Genomic DNA, 15575 nt, shown 5'->3' on the forward strand with positions numbered 1-15575 from the left:
CCTGTTACCTCTTCATGTCAGGAAGGGCATGCCAGCACCCAAGATGGCTGCAGAAGAAGATGACCTATTACCTCTGCCCCTGTCAGGATGCCATTGGTGTGCACGCACCATGTGACAGCTTTGTCCGCCCAAACAGGCTATTTAAACTCAGCCAGTTTCCAGGCTCAGTGCTGTCTGCTCTACAGCGTTCCCTGTGTAACCTGCAATTAGCTACCTGACTTCTGTTCCTGTTGTGACCCGGCTTGCTTTCTGACGTTCCTGTTTCCTGCCTGCATCCGACCCCGGCTTGTCCCCCACTCCGCACCTGCCTGCTCCTTCTGCTACTCCGCTGCCAACCTGTTGACGACCCGGCCTGTAATCTGATTCTGCTTCTGCTTCAGCCCCATGCCCGTTGTGTATGACCCGGCCTGCCTGTACTTGCCTTCTCTTCAGCCTTGAGGGTGCCACCATCCCTTCTGCTGCATCTGCACTCCTGCCTGTGGGGATCAGTTGTCTACTTGTTCCAGCTACCTGCCCACCACTGCTCTGGGATTTCTACAGACACCTCTACAGCCCGTCCGAGTGCTCCGATCCAGCTCCAGGTTCAGCGATCCCACCAGGCACTCGTGTGACTCTGCATCTCGGTGCTTCCTGTCAGCTCTATCAGGGGCTCCAAGTCAGAGTTGTAAGAGAGGCCGTCCTCTGCATATCAGGCTCCATCACCAGGAATGTGACAGCCTGCCAGGTTGCGTGCTCTAATAAGGGTCTGGTATGGATTTTGAGGGGACCCCTAGGCCATTTAAAAAGAAAAATGGGAAAAATGTGCCACTTTACAGGCATACTATAGACACCCCCCAGGTATGAAATTTAAAGGAATATTTCACTTTTATTGTTTAACTTTAAGCATTATTAAAATCACTGCTCCCGAAAAAAACTTTTGTTTTTAAAACTTTTTTTTGCATTGATACATGTCCCCTGGGTCAGAACCCGGTCCCCAAACACTTTTTTATGACAATACCATGCATATAAGCCTTTAAAATTAGCACTTTTGATTTCTCCCATAGACTTTTAAAGGGTGTTCCATGGCTTTCGAATTTTCTGCGAACACCCCAAATTGTTCACTATTTGGCGAACAGGCGAACACCCAATTTTCGAGTTGAACTTACATTCGATTTGAACATCGGGCTCATCCCTAGTGGAGAGTAATGTAGTCAAAGAGCAAGAAGGCTCTAGAACTGCTAGAAAGCAGGTGGAACATGTGACAGACAGAAAAAGTTGGGGGACCACCTGCATAGCAAAAGTGGGACTTTCAGGCTGTTTTTATGTTTTTGGTGAATAAAGTAAACTTTTGATTCAAAAATATTGTTCTGTGGACACCTCCCTCCCTCCTCCTGATCCCCACTGTATGTGTTTTTATATTTATCTTCAAATTGAGTTTTTCAAGGACTCGGTCCACTCAGCAGAATGTATTTTATGTTTTTTGCCTGGTTTTATTTTGTGAAATGTGAAAGCAGTACAGTGTTTTGCCCTTGCAGGGGTTGTTTAGCATAACAATGGATGTCAGCCTCCTTACCATTTTGTTGCACTGCTCTGTCTATTCCTCCATAGGACAGAGCTGCCCCAGTCTGAGCCTCTCTGCTTTATTGGTTCCTTCAGTTACCAGACTGGACCTGTTGTCTGCTCACATACAAATGGCTACTTACTGATCTCACACACAGTTCAATTTTAATGTGGCCTACCTCCATCCCTTCACAATCCCCAATTCTCAGATGTCTGTCTGGTAGGGTTGCCACCTCATCCCTTTAAAACCAAACAAACATTTTTTACACAGGTTCTTTGGCTTATTAATGTTCTAATTAAACTCGCTTGGTACCTTATCTGCATTAAATTAGCCTCAGAAACTGTGTAATTCATATGTGTTCGGGTTTTAAGGGATGAGGTGGCAACTCTACTCTCTGGTTCAATGGCATGTCCGTGTAGACAAGACAGGCCTAAACCTGTACTCCCCATGTCAGGTTTCAAGCTTACATGCAACACATAGGAGCACAAACTGATTACATCCATCTGTCTGCAATCAATTTTATATCTGTTTAGGGACCCATTTTGGACTGATACAGGCACTATCTGCATATGTACACAGTGAAATGTCTATCTGTCACAATATATAAATTGCAATGTACATATATGTATTGTGTGTGTGTGTGTATGTGTATATATATATATACACTGTGTGTGTGTGTGTGTGTGTGTAATATATATATATATATATATATATATATATATATATATATATATATATATATATATATACATACAAAAGTGATTACACCTCTCACATTTTTGGAAATATTGTTTATTATATCTTTTTATGTGACAACACTGAAGATATTACACTTTGCTACAATGTATAGTAGTGAGTGTACAGCTTGTATTACAGTGTAAATTTGCTGTCCCCTCAAAATAACTCAACATACAGCCATTAATATCTAAACTGCTGTCAACAAAAGTGAGTACACCCCTAAGTGAAAATGTCCAAATGGGGCCTAAAGTGTCAATATTTTGAGTGGCCACCATTATTTTCAAGCATTACCTTAACCCTCTTGGGCATGGAGTTCACCAGAGCTTCACAGGTTGCCACTGGAGTTGTCTTCCACTCCTCCATGACAACATCGCAGAGCTGGTGGATGTTAAAGATCTTGCGCTCCTCCACCTTCTGTTTGAGGATGTCCCACAGATGCTCAATGGGGTTTAGGTCTGGAGACATGCTTGGCTAGTCCATCACCTTTATCCACGGCTTCTTTAGCAAGGCAGTGGTCATCTTGGAGGTGTGTTTGGGGTCCTTATCATGTTGGAATACTGCCCTGCAGTCCAGTCTTCAAAGGGAGGGGATCATGCTTAGTATGTCACAGTACATGTTGGCATTCATGGTTCCCTCAATGAACTGTAGCTTCCCAGTGCACTCCTACCACCATGCTTGACTGTAGGCAAGACACACTTGTCTTTCCACTCCTCACCTGGTTGCTGACACACACGCTTGAAACCATCTGAGCCAAATAAGTTTATCTTGGTCTCATCAGACCACAGGAAATGGTTCCAGTAATCCATGTCCCTAGTCTGCATGTCTTCAGCAAACTGTTTGCAGGCTTTCTTGTGCATGATCTTTAGAAGAGGCTTCCTTCTGGGATGACAGCCATACAGACCAATTTGATGCAGTGTGTATCATATGGTCTGAGCACTGACAGGCTGACCCCCCCACCCCTTCATCCTCTGCAGCAATGCTGGCAGCGCTCATACATCTATTTCCCAAAGACAACCTCTGGATATAACGCTGAGCATGTGCACTCAAATTCTTTGGTCAACCATGGCAAGACCTGTTCTGAGTGGAACTTATCCTTTTAAACTGCAGTAGTGTCTTGGCCACCATTCTGCAGCTCAGTTTCAGGGTCTTAGCAATCTTCTTATAGCCTAGGCCATTGTTATGTAGAGCAACAATTCTTTTTTTCAGATCCTCAGAGAGTTCTTTGCCATGAGGTGCCATGTTGAACTTCCAGTGACCAGTATGAGTGAGTGAGAGCAATAACACCAAATTTAACACACCTGCTCCCCATTCACACCTGAGACCTTGTAACACTAACGAATAGCATGACACCAGGGAGGGAAATGGCTAATTGTGCTCAATTTGGACTTTTCACTTAGGGGTGTACTCACTTCTGTTGCCAGCGGTTTAGACATTAATGGCTGTGTGTTGAGTTATTTTGAGGGGGCAGCAAATTTACAGTTATACAAGCTGTACACTCACTACTTTACATTGTAGCAAAGTGTCATTTCTTCAGTGTTGTCACATGAAAAGATATAATAAAATATTTACAAAAATGTGAAGGGTGTACTCACTTTTGTGAGATACTGTATATACATATATGTATTAAATGTACTGTGTATGAACATATACGAAAATTAAGAATGTTCTGTGCCCTTCTTTTTAGCTTTTGTGTTAACAAGGAAATGAACTTTGCAGTGCTCGAAAACAGTTATTTTTTTTTTTTTAAACTGAAAGTAAGGTCAGTAATTTAGATATGAAACAATTTCCTGCCATGCTAGCAAGCAGGCTGCAAACCATTTCAAAATTACAGATAAAACACTTTGCTACAAAATAAGCCCTGAACTGCTGTCTTTTTGTGTCTTAAGCATAACTCGCACATGTACTGGGATATAAAGTGTACTTTTTTTTACAGCTTATGGCTTAGTTTGATAAAATTAGATACTGAATTGCAAGGCATAATTAGATGGATCCCCGGTGATTAGGACTGTAAATTGCTGTGAATTTTTTATGATGGGAGCATGAAAATTATGATATCATTAAAACTCTGCATTTTTATTGAACTATTAATACCAGCATTTTATTTTGGTGGATAAAATGTATTGTTTAACTAAAGACTATCACAGCTCCACACAAACATTGGCCACAGCATTTTACGAATGTTTGCCTTAATACTGATATTGCCATATACTATGCTTGGGTTTTCACCCTTATAAAAATAACAAAGCTAGGAAAGCCAGGCAATAATATCCAGTTGTCATTTCGACCAGGCAATTTTTTTTGAAGAAAATTACATTTAAAAAACAGAGAATAAAAATGTAGGTAACGACAAGGTTAAAAAAACCTAGCGTATCCAACCTCCTAATTTTTCAAAACTTAATTCGTTTCCACCTTTGGCATTTGTAGTCATCAGCTGATACCTGTTGTCTACCACAGTTTAAAGTAGTCCTCCTTTTTAACATAGTGGAAAAGCCAGTTAAAATTTAGCTATAGCTAAAGTGTAGCTTTTGTCAATCATTTTTTCTAGTGATGGCATTCCCTCCTCCATGGAACAGATGACTGAGTAAGGCACATAACTCCTGATGTTGTCAAATACTGCTCTGTTTTGGAGGACTAATCCCTTAAAGACTGCTAAGAAACTTTAAGGAGTGTCAATTTCCTAGGTCTCCTGCAGCTCTCACTGGTTCCTCCTGCTGACCTCCATGTCACTACTATATCCTATAATGTATTACTATTTTAAGCCTGACCTAATATAATTACCATGAAGTAGTAAGGCAATAGATATAAATAAAAACAAATGACCAACAAAGAGATCACATAACATGCACTCTTTTTTTTTGCACACTACAATGAAAATTAGGTATTATATTAAAAGGTTGTTTTGTTACCTGTTATACATACTTATAAACCAAAATTAGACATTACATAATTTCAGTCATATATCAGATTAGTTGATAAAATTGTCTCTAGTTTGAAAACTCTAAGCATATCAATCGGTAGAAAAGTACTGTCCAAATTTTGAATTGATCATCATTCTTTTTTTCCTTGAGACACCATACCCTCCATATTTCCATGTGCAGCCCATACATGAATAATAAAAAAAACAGACTTGATTCCCCCCTACACGCACTCGCAGTGCATGGGGGACTCCTCCCCACCGAGCTATTGTATTCTAACAGTGGGGAGGCTTTTATCAAGAGGCAAAAAAATTGGACAGGGCGGTTGAACAGAAAGAGATGGCCTTGCGGTTCGCCCGGCGGTCGGTTTGCGGAAAAATTAGGTCGTTCGCGATTCGCTAAACTGGCGGACTTCTGGCGCTGTTCCCACGGCAGACATATGCGTTTACATTGTGAAGAATTTTGACCCATGACACATCCATCATGGAGTACAGGACAGCCAATTGAGACATTTCAGCACATGGACAATTGGACATTCCCCCTACCTTATAAATAGACCTGATCTAGCGGCCATTTTACATTCTGTCTTTTGTCAGTGTAGGGAAAGCACCCTGTGTGGAGCAGGGACAGTCAGTTTAATCACTAGCTATTACTATTAGGTCCACAAAAGTCCTTTTACGGACTGATATATGTGTACAGTATATAGGGTTGTAATACACTTATAATATACTTTCTTTCAAATATAGAAAGTATATTAATGTGCACTGCTGACTGCTGTGCTGCTGAGTGCTGACCGATTCTGCAGCTGTCTTTTATCAGTGTAGGGACTGATGGACAGTTTGATGTTTTGGAGCAGGGACAGTCTGCAAATCACTAGCTACTAGGTCCACAAAGGTCCTTTTAAGGACTAGTATAGGTGTACAGTATATAGGGTTGTACAGGTATAATATACTTTCTTTCAAATATAGAAAGTATATTATGGTGCACTGCTGACTGCTGTGCTGCTGAGTGCTGACCAATTCTGCAGCTGTCTTTTATCAGTGTAGGGACTGAGGGACAGTTTGGTGTTTGGAGCAGGGACAGTCTGTAAATCACCAGCTACTAGGTCCACAAAGGTCCTTCTAAGGACTGGTATAGGTGTACAGTATATAGGGTTGTACACGTATAATATACTTTCTTTCAAATATAGAAAGTATATTATGGTGCACTGCTGACTGCTGTGCTGCTGAGTGCTTAACTATTATGCAGCTGTCTTTTATCCGTTTAGGGACTGAGGGACAGTTTGGTGTTTTGGAGCAGGGCCAGTCTGCAAATCACTAGCTACTAGGTCCACAAAGGTCCTTCTAAGGACTGGTATAGGTGTACAGTATATAAGGTTATCCACGTATAAAATACTTTCTTTCAAATATAGAAAGTATATAATGGTGCACTGCTGACTCCTGTGCTGCTGAGTGCTGACCGATTCTGCAGCTGTCTTTTATCAGTGTAGGGACTGAGGGACAGTTTGGTGTTTGGAGCAGGGACAGTCTGCAAATCACTAGCTACTAGGTCCACAAAGGTCCTTCTAAGGACTGGTATAGGTGTACAGTATATAGAGTTGTACACTTATAATATACTTTCTTTCAAATATAGAAAGTATATTATGGTGCACTGCTGACTGCTGTGCTGCTGAGTGCTGAACGATTATGCAGCTGTCTTTTATCAGTGTAGGGACTGAGGGACAGTTTGGTGTTTTGGAGCAGGGACAGTCTGCAAATCACTAGCTACTAGGTCCACAAAGGTCCTTTTAAAGTGGAAGTAAACTCCCCTATCGTTTTCAGCCAAGGAAGCTGCTATCTTTGCCTCTGTTTAATCTTCAACTGCTATGGTGCTGCACATGTCATTCGTTATGACACCAGCCATTGGATGGTTTGATAGTTTGGCTGAGAGCACAGCCAATGTGCATTTAGCATTCCCGGCATGCCTTTTTTTTTTAACTGTTTAAATCTATGGGTTTACTTCCACTTTAAGGACTGGTATAGGTGTACTATTTGGTGTGCAGTATATAGGGTTGTAATACACTTATAAAATACTTGCAAATATAGAAAGCATAGCATAGTGCATTTCCACTGTGCATCATTGTGACTGCTGAGCGATTCTGCAGCGATACTACAAAGAGTGACAAACGCAATTAGAAAAAAAGTATTATAACTGGTGTGATAGACCAGTGGCCCCCCAAAACAACAGATTGAAGCGGGGTGTTATATACCTTCTTTTGTCACAGGGTCATTTAAAAAATGACAGGCAGAGGAAGGGGTGGTAGGGGTAGGGCAGGAGCAACAGCTTGAGCCAAAGTGGTAAATTGCAGAAGGTGCGTTCGATTACGTCAAAGGACACACCAGACTTGGTTGAGTGGCTCACTCAGCCTTAGGCCGCATACACACGGGCGGACTGTCTGACGGACTTGGTCCACTGAAACGTGTTTCAGCGGACAGTCCACTCGTGTGTGGGCTTCAGCGGACATTTTCAGCGGACAGTCTGGCGGACTAAGTCTTTCGGAATTTCCGTAATATTGTCCGTCCAAACTTGGTTTCAGCGGACAGTCCGCTCGTGAGTAGGCAAGTTGGACGGACTAAGTATGGCGCATGCTCAGAAAGGATTTACACGGCCGAAGGTTGCATTGCAGTGTATTGGACGTCGTATTTCTAGTCCCGTCATACGTGCTGTACACGTCATCGCGCAAGCTTTCAGCGGACTGTCTGTTCATCGTGTGTGGTCAAGTCCGTTCATTCAAAAGTAGGACAGACTGTCTGTCGGATTGTCTGACGGACTTAGTTGGACGGATAGTCCGCTCGTGTGTACGCGGCCTTACTCTTCTACACCCTCCTCCTCCTTTCGATCTGCGCCCTCTTCTTCACTCTCTGCTGTGTGCACCCCCAAAGACACTACCACCACCACCACGTACCCTCCGCTTGAGTCACAGGAATTATTTTCTGATCCATCACAAGACATTGCCGATGCGCAGCCACTCTTGACATTGGATCAGGAAGAGGAGGTAGCAACAACCGCCACTCAGCAGTCTGATGACAGTACCCAGTACAGCCCAAGGAGGAGGTTGTTCCCCGGTGTTGCTGCCTACTACGAGATCTCTAATTATGGCGGTGGGGAAGGTGACGTCGATGATGACGTGTCTAGTGATGTCACATGGGTGCCCACAAGAGAGGAAGAGGAGGGGAGTTCAGAGGGAGATATGGACCAGCAGATAGGGAGGAGAAGCAGGTGTAACTTACATTGCACAGGAGGGACAAAGCAGACTGCTAATGTATCAGGAGCGAGGCATCAACCATGTATGGTCACATCTGGCGCTCCCAGAATGCCGGCACATGGCTCCACAGTGTGGGCTTTTTTTTAACGTGTCCGCTTTTTAACGTTGCCATCTGCAGCCTTTGCAGTCAACGCATAAGTCGCGGTAAGCCCAACACTCACCTAGGGATGACCACCTTAAAAAGGCACATGAGCTGCCATCACCGAGCCCAGTGGGATCAACGGAACCCACAAAGCCACACTCCAGGCTCTCACGTCCAGCCTCGTCTTCTACTTCTCCTTCTCCTCTCTCCTCAGAATTGTCCTCCACTCCACCTTCCATCATGCCGTCCTCACGTTTTTCTGGAAAAAGGTAGGCTTCCATGGGCCAAATGTTCGAGCGTAAAAAAAATGATGACGCCGGATAACCCTCTTGCCCAACGGTTGACGGCTAGCTTGTCAGAACTGATAGCCCGCCAACTACTGCCATATAAACTGGTGGACTCGGAGGCCTTTCAAAAATTTGTGGCCATTGGAACACCACAATGGAAGGTCCCAGGAAGGAAGTATTTCTCACAGAAGGACATCCCAGAGCAGTTATACTATGGCAGGTTTACTCGGCTGTGAAAATCGATGTAGGTGTACGAGGCTATAGCAGGCACGTTTCCGGGGGGGGGGGGGGGCGATGCACGTGGCTGACTGCCACAATGTCCACGGCCACCTGTGATCGCTCCACAGAGAGCCAGAACAGGGATCTGTTAATGTAAACAATCAGATCTCCGCTCTGACAGAGAAGGAGAGAGAGATCGTCTGTTCCTAGTGATCAGGAACAGTGATCTCTCTCTACTCCCAGTCAGTCCACTCCCCGTAGTTATAAAAACCTCCCTAGGGAACACTTAACCCCTTGATCTCCCCCTAATGTTAACCCCTTCCCTGCCAATGTCATTTATACAGTTATCAGTGGCTGATCACCACCATAACTAGTAAAAAAAAAAAAATAATAAAAATGCTATAAATATATCCCCTAAAAATATGTAAAAGAATACATATTGGCCTTAACTGATGAAGATTTTTTTTTTTTATTATTGGATATTTATTATAGGAAAAAGGTAAACATATAGATTTTTTTTTCAAAATTTATAGAGCAAAAAATAAGAGGTGATTAAATACCACTAAAAGAAATCTCTATTTGTAGGAAAAAAAGGACATCAATTTTGTTTGGGTACAGAGTCGCACGACCGCACAATTGTCAGTTATTGTTAGTTATTGTCAGTGACGCAGTGCCACATTACAAAAAAATGTTCTGGTCATTAACCACTAGCCGACCAGCACACGCCTCACAGCTTGGCAAATGGGCGTACATGTATGTCCCCTTTGTGGGCACGCGTGTGCTCCGTGACCATGCCCGTGGGTCCCCTGGACTCGTTGTCTGCGGGGGCCCGCGATCATGTCACAGAGTGGAAGAACGGGGAGATGCCTTTGTAAACATGGCATTTCCCCATTCTGCCTAGTGACATGCCAGGGATCTACTGCTCCCTGTCATCACTGTCATGTCAGTGGAAGCTCATCCCTCCACAGTTAGAACACCTCCCTAGGACACACTTAACCCTGTGATCGCCCCCTAGTGTTTAACCCCTTCCCTGCCATTGTCATTTAGACAGTAATCAGTGCAATTTTATCTCACTGATCTCTGCATAAATGACAATGGTCCCAAAATGGTGTCAAAAGTGTCCGATGTGTCCGCCATAATGTCACAGTCATGATAAAAATCGCAGATCACCGCCATTACTAATAAAAAAAAAATAATAAAAATGCTATAAATCTATCCTCTATGATGCAGACGCTATAACTTTTGCGCAAACCAACCAATATACGCTTATTGCATTTTTTTTCCAAAAATATGTAGAAGAATAGATATTGGCCTAATCTGAGATAAAAAATGTTTTTTATATATTTTTTGGGGATATTTATTATAGCAAAATGTAAAAAATATTGCTTTTTTTCGAAATTGTCGATCTTTCTTTGTTTATAGCTCAAAAACAAGAGGTGATCAAATACCACCAAAAGAAAGCTCTATTTGTGGGAAAAAAAAGACTTCAATTTTGTTTGGGTGCAACGTCACACGACCACTCAACTGTCAGTTAAATCAACGCAGTGCCGTATTGCAAAAAGTGCTCTGGTCAGGAAGGGGGTAAATCCTTCCGAGGCTGAAGTGGTTAAGGGGGTAAATCCTTCCAGGGCTGAAGTGGTTAAAGTAGAACTATAGGCAACAATTTATTTTTATTTTTTTCGTTTTGGATAGAGTAAAAGAGGGTTATAGCCTCTGTGATTCTATTTTTTGCCATCCCTGTACCATTGCAGAGATTTCCCTTCATTTTCTGCCCCATAGCCAAACAGGAATTGAGAGGAAATATTTGCAAATTAGGGGAATTCATTACCCCCAAGTCCCTCAGATCTAGTGTCCCCACTGCAAGCTTTCAAGGCAAGTCTTAAACAGGAAAGAGTGTGGCCTTGACAGGAAGGGGTGGGTCATATTTAAATTTGGGGGTGCATGAGTTTAGTCAAGTCTAGGGCAGCACAAAACCTAAATACTAAATACACCACTGGTTATAGTCACATACTGTATAAGAATGGTAATGAGTCACAGGACACCCCCCACCCGGCCAATTGAAAAATCCTTCTACAATCGGTGAAATTTCTGTTCCCAATGGAGAAGGAGGGAATAAGGGCCTGTGGAGAGCTTGTTCACTGCAAGTCCAGCAGGAAGAGGGCTGGGATAACTCTGCACTGAAGATTTTTCCAGGATCCAGCTGCCTGCACATTATGGGACATGCTTCATTACAGATAAATTAGACCACTAAACATATAGTTAAGGCTTTTTTTTTTCACTGAGCTTCAGCATTAAGGGAACTCACAAGCAACAAATGCTGCATGTTCTTATATCTTTTAACTTTATGTCAAACATTACATTGAGTAATAAATAGGCAGTTAGCACTGTCATTGTAATCTTGCAATAATTGTGTAGGTGGAAAAATTAAGCAAGCATTACACAAGGCTGTTTTCAAACTCTCCTACCACACTCATTTTGAATCTCTAGTAATGATTTAAGATAAAATCTTGCAGATTAAATGAAAGTGATTCCAAGGTTTAAATTTTTCTTGTTTCTGTTTGGTTAGGCTTTAGTTAAAGATGGGAACACATGAACACAACATGTTACCATCCCAACAGCACTATTACCACTGGTAAGTGTCTACAATGTGCATCATCAGTGCATCCTTTTTACTGTGCATCCTTTTTACTTTCCCAGCTGGGGGTTTGCCACTTGGTAAAGAACTGATGCATCAGTACGGGCTAGTACTACAATCTGAGTTTGAGTGCAAATGTTTCTTTGAGTGTGTTTTGGTAAGAGGGTCATTCACTTTACATGTTTTGTATATTGAATGCTTAGGAGCCATAAAAATTGACAGATTACCACATTGATTAATCTAACACATTTTTGCCTGCTGACTGTTCTCCAGTTTATAGGGCACAGATGACTACTGTAGCAACAGTTCCTATTGTGTGTGAAAGAGCCAGACCTGTCAAACCAAGTCAATTTTATTTTATCTTGTTAGTTTAAACATTATTAAACTGATGATTTATATCATTTTCATAAATACTGTATATAAAATATTTATTTTTCAAATAAACATTTAATACATGACAAAAGATTTATTGAGCACTATGGGCTAAGTAACGCAATTCATGAATTTACTGATGCTCAAGCTCGATCTTCAGCTTGGACAGAGTCTACATAAACTCTACTAAATCTTATTGCCAATAAACAACAACAACAAAGTGGCCTTCCTTTGTTGTAGATTTGGCATGTGTTGGAATTCTGTCGAAATGGTTAACTTATTCTGAAAGTCAAGAATTCTTTAAGCTCAGCCAGTGCTAACTGATGATGTAACATGTTGCTCAATGAAGTAGTCCTTCAAAGATGCTACCACATTTATAGGAGGTGAATGGCAGGGGATGAGGTAGAAGTAATTTCATAAATGTTAAAAGGGACCAGGAGGTAATGTGGCCTAAGAATGGAACCCATGGATGATGCTTTAGAAATAAGATATACATCTGTTCAAACCCAAATAGCTTATACATATATATAACCCATCAGGTACTAAAGGGATGAGATCACATGTTAATGCAAACAATTATAAATGAACCCAAATCTAAATGAGCAGACTTTGCACAAAAACTGTTTTTGTTCACATACATTGCAATAGACATGTGCAGAGTAAAATATTTCGTTACGGAATTTCTTTTTCGTCCGAAAACTTAATTTATTTAGTTACTCCCGAAATTCGTTTTTATTTATTTTGTTTTTCGTTCAAAAATTGCATTCGTCCGACAATCCTCATGAATTACGGTCGAATCTGTCTTTGAAGGCTTATGGTGTCTGTCGAATGTATAAAGAAGATTCGACGGAGCTAGTATATAGCATACTTTAGAACCCTATTAACCACCTCAGTACAGTGCACTTACACCCCCTTCCTGACCAGACCAATTTTCAGCTTTCAGCGCTCTCACACTTTGAATGACAATTACTCAGTCATGCAACACTGTAGCTATATGAAACTTGCGTCCTTTTTTTCACACAAATAGAGCTTTCTTTTGGTGGTATTTAATCACTAGTGGGGTTTTTTTTTTTGTGCTATAAATAAAAAATGCCGTAAATTTTGTGAAAAAAAATGCCTTTTTCTTTTTTTCCATCAAAATATTTTGCAAATTAGTAATTTTTCTTCATAAATTTTGGCCAAAATTTATACTGCTACATATCTTTGGTAAAAATAACCTAAATTAGTGTAAATTATTTGGTCTTTTTTAAAGTTATAGAGTCTACAAACTATGGTACCAATCACTGAAAATTGATCACTTCTGATCAGGCCTTCAGTACATCAGGTGTATCTCATTTCTTGAGACACTAACAAGTCAGGAAAGTACAAATACCCCCCAAATGACCCCTTTTTAGAAAGTAGACATTCCAAGGTATTAAGTAAGTAGCATGATTTTTTTTTTTGTTGTTGTAATTTTTTCCCACAATTCTTTGCAAAATGACGATTTTTTTTTTTTTTTTTTTTTTACAAAATTGTCATATTATCAGGTTATTTCTCACACACAGCATATGCATACAACAAATTACATCCCAAAATACATTCTGCTACTCTTCCCGAGTACAGCGATACCACATGTGTAGGACTTTTACACAGCCTGGCAACATACGAAGGTCCAACATTGAAGAAGCATCTTCAGGCGTTTTACGAGCATAAATGACACATCTCATTTCTCAACCACATATTACACTTTTGAAGGCCCTGGAGCACCAGGACAATGGAATTGCCCCCAAAATGACCCCATTTTGGAAAGCAGACACCCCAACGTATAATCTATGAGGCATAATGAGTCTTTAGAACAGTTCATTTTTTTCCAGAAGTTTTTGGAAAATTTGGAAAAAAATGAAAACGCATTTTTTTTTACACAAAGTTGTCCATTTATCAGATATTTCCAACAGATGGCATGTACATAGCAAAGATGACACCCCAAAATACATTCTGCTACTCCTCCTGAGTATGGCGATACCACATGTGTGAAACTTTTACACTGCCTGGCCACATACAAAGGCCCAACATTCAAGTAGCACCATCAGACGTTCTAGGAGCATAAATGACATATAGTTACCTGGCAACCTATCATTTTTGAAGGACCTTCATATTTCTAACACATAGCATGTACATACCAAGAATTACAATCCAAAATAAATTCTATTGTGGAAAGGGTAAAAAAAAAAGCATTACCTGTGTAGTATCCACCAGAGCGCTGGTCCAGGCAGCAGGCAGGGATGTGCTTAGCGACAGCAATGGTAGTTATCAAGGCAGCCGGCAGGAATATTGTCTATAGTCAGCACAAGGATATTGTCAGCATGGCAGTCCATAGAAATTGTCCAGACAGAGACAGCCATAATATTGGTCCTGGTACACCGTTACCTGCAGACACTCATTATCGCACCGCTCTCCAGCCCTTCATAAACATACTGCCTCTTGCTACAGCTAATTATTTGCATAGTCCAGGTAGCGGTGTGGTCCGTTCATGCGGCAGGCAGAGGCATGGTGGCAGTAAGTCAGCGGCAGGCTGAGAGCCGCAATCACGTAAGACCTGTGCACATGGGCACAGGGGTATAGGCTTCGACCCTCCCAAATCTCTATGAAGCCTCCGGACTCCAGACCCTATTCCGAAAACCGGAAGAAACAATAAAAATTGTTTCCTCCATCCGGAAAAACATTTCTGGAGCCCCTCACATGGGAGACCCCTGTGTCCTAGAGTAGCAGGGCAACAGATCAGTCCAAGCGGTAGGCAAAAGCATAGTCCATAAAACAGGCCAGGGTCAGATGACGTGAAAGCAGTCCAAGCGGTAGGCATAAGCGTAGTTGGTAAAACAGCCCAGGGTCAGTTCACGTGGAAGCAATCTAAACAGTAGGCAAAGGCATAGTCACAAAACAGGCAAGGGTCAGTTCACGTAGAAGCAGTCCAAACAGTAGGCAGAGGCATAGTCAAAAAACAGGCCAGGGTCAGTTCACGTGGAAGGCAGTGGCATGGTTATTTGGGGAAGCATGAAAAATGGTCAGCACAGATAATGAAAATGGGGAAATGGTTAAAAATATGGGCTAATATTTTAGGGATGTATGATAAAGTTTGAAGCATTCACCAATGCAAAGGCCAGGTTGGGAGGGACAATCTGGACAATGGTAGCTGGTATCTTTTCTAAACCCTTTTTTGGTGCACACGCGACATTTTTTTTGCCGTCTTCGACCTGTTTCAGATGCTGGAATTCCGAAGGGGAAGTGGCGCTCACGAAGTCGGCAACTAGGGGGGGTCTTTGGTGATAGATGAGGGACATGACAACTTCTTCGATGAATTTTAGGAAGGGGGCGGGGCTTTCCATGGATTTGGTGTAGACTATGTAGGAATTATAAATGGCCAAATGGATTAGATAGATTGCTACTTTCTTGTACCAGAATCGGGACCTCCTTATTGACAAATAGGGCTGAATCATTTGATCGTTG

The sequence above is a fragment of the Lithobates pipiens genome, unplaced genomic scaffold, assembly GCF_037356315.1.
Source record: "Lithobates pipiens isolate NorthernLeopardFrog02 unplaced genomic scaffold, aLitPip1_a1.2 Scaffold_18, whole genome shotgun sequence".
NCBI lineage: Eukaryota > Metazoa > Chordata > Amphibia > Anura > Ranidae > Lithobates > Lithobates pipiens.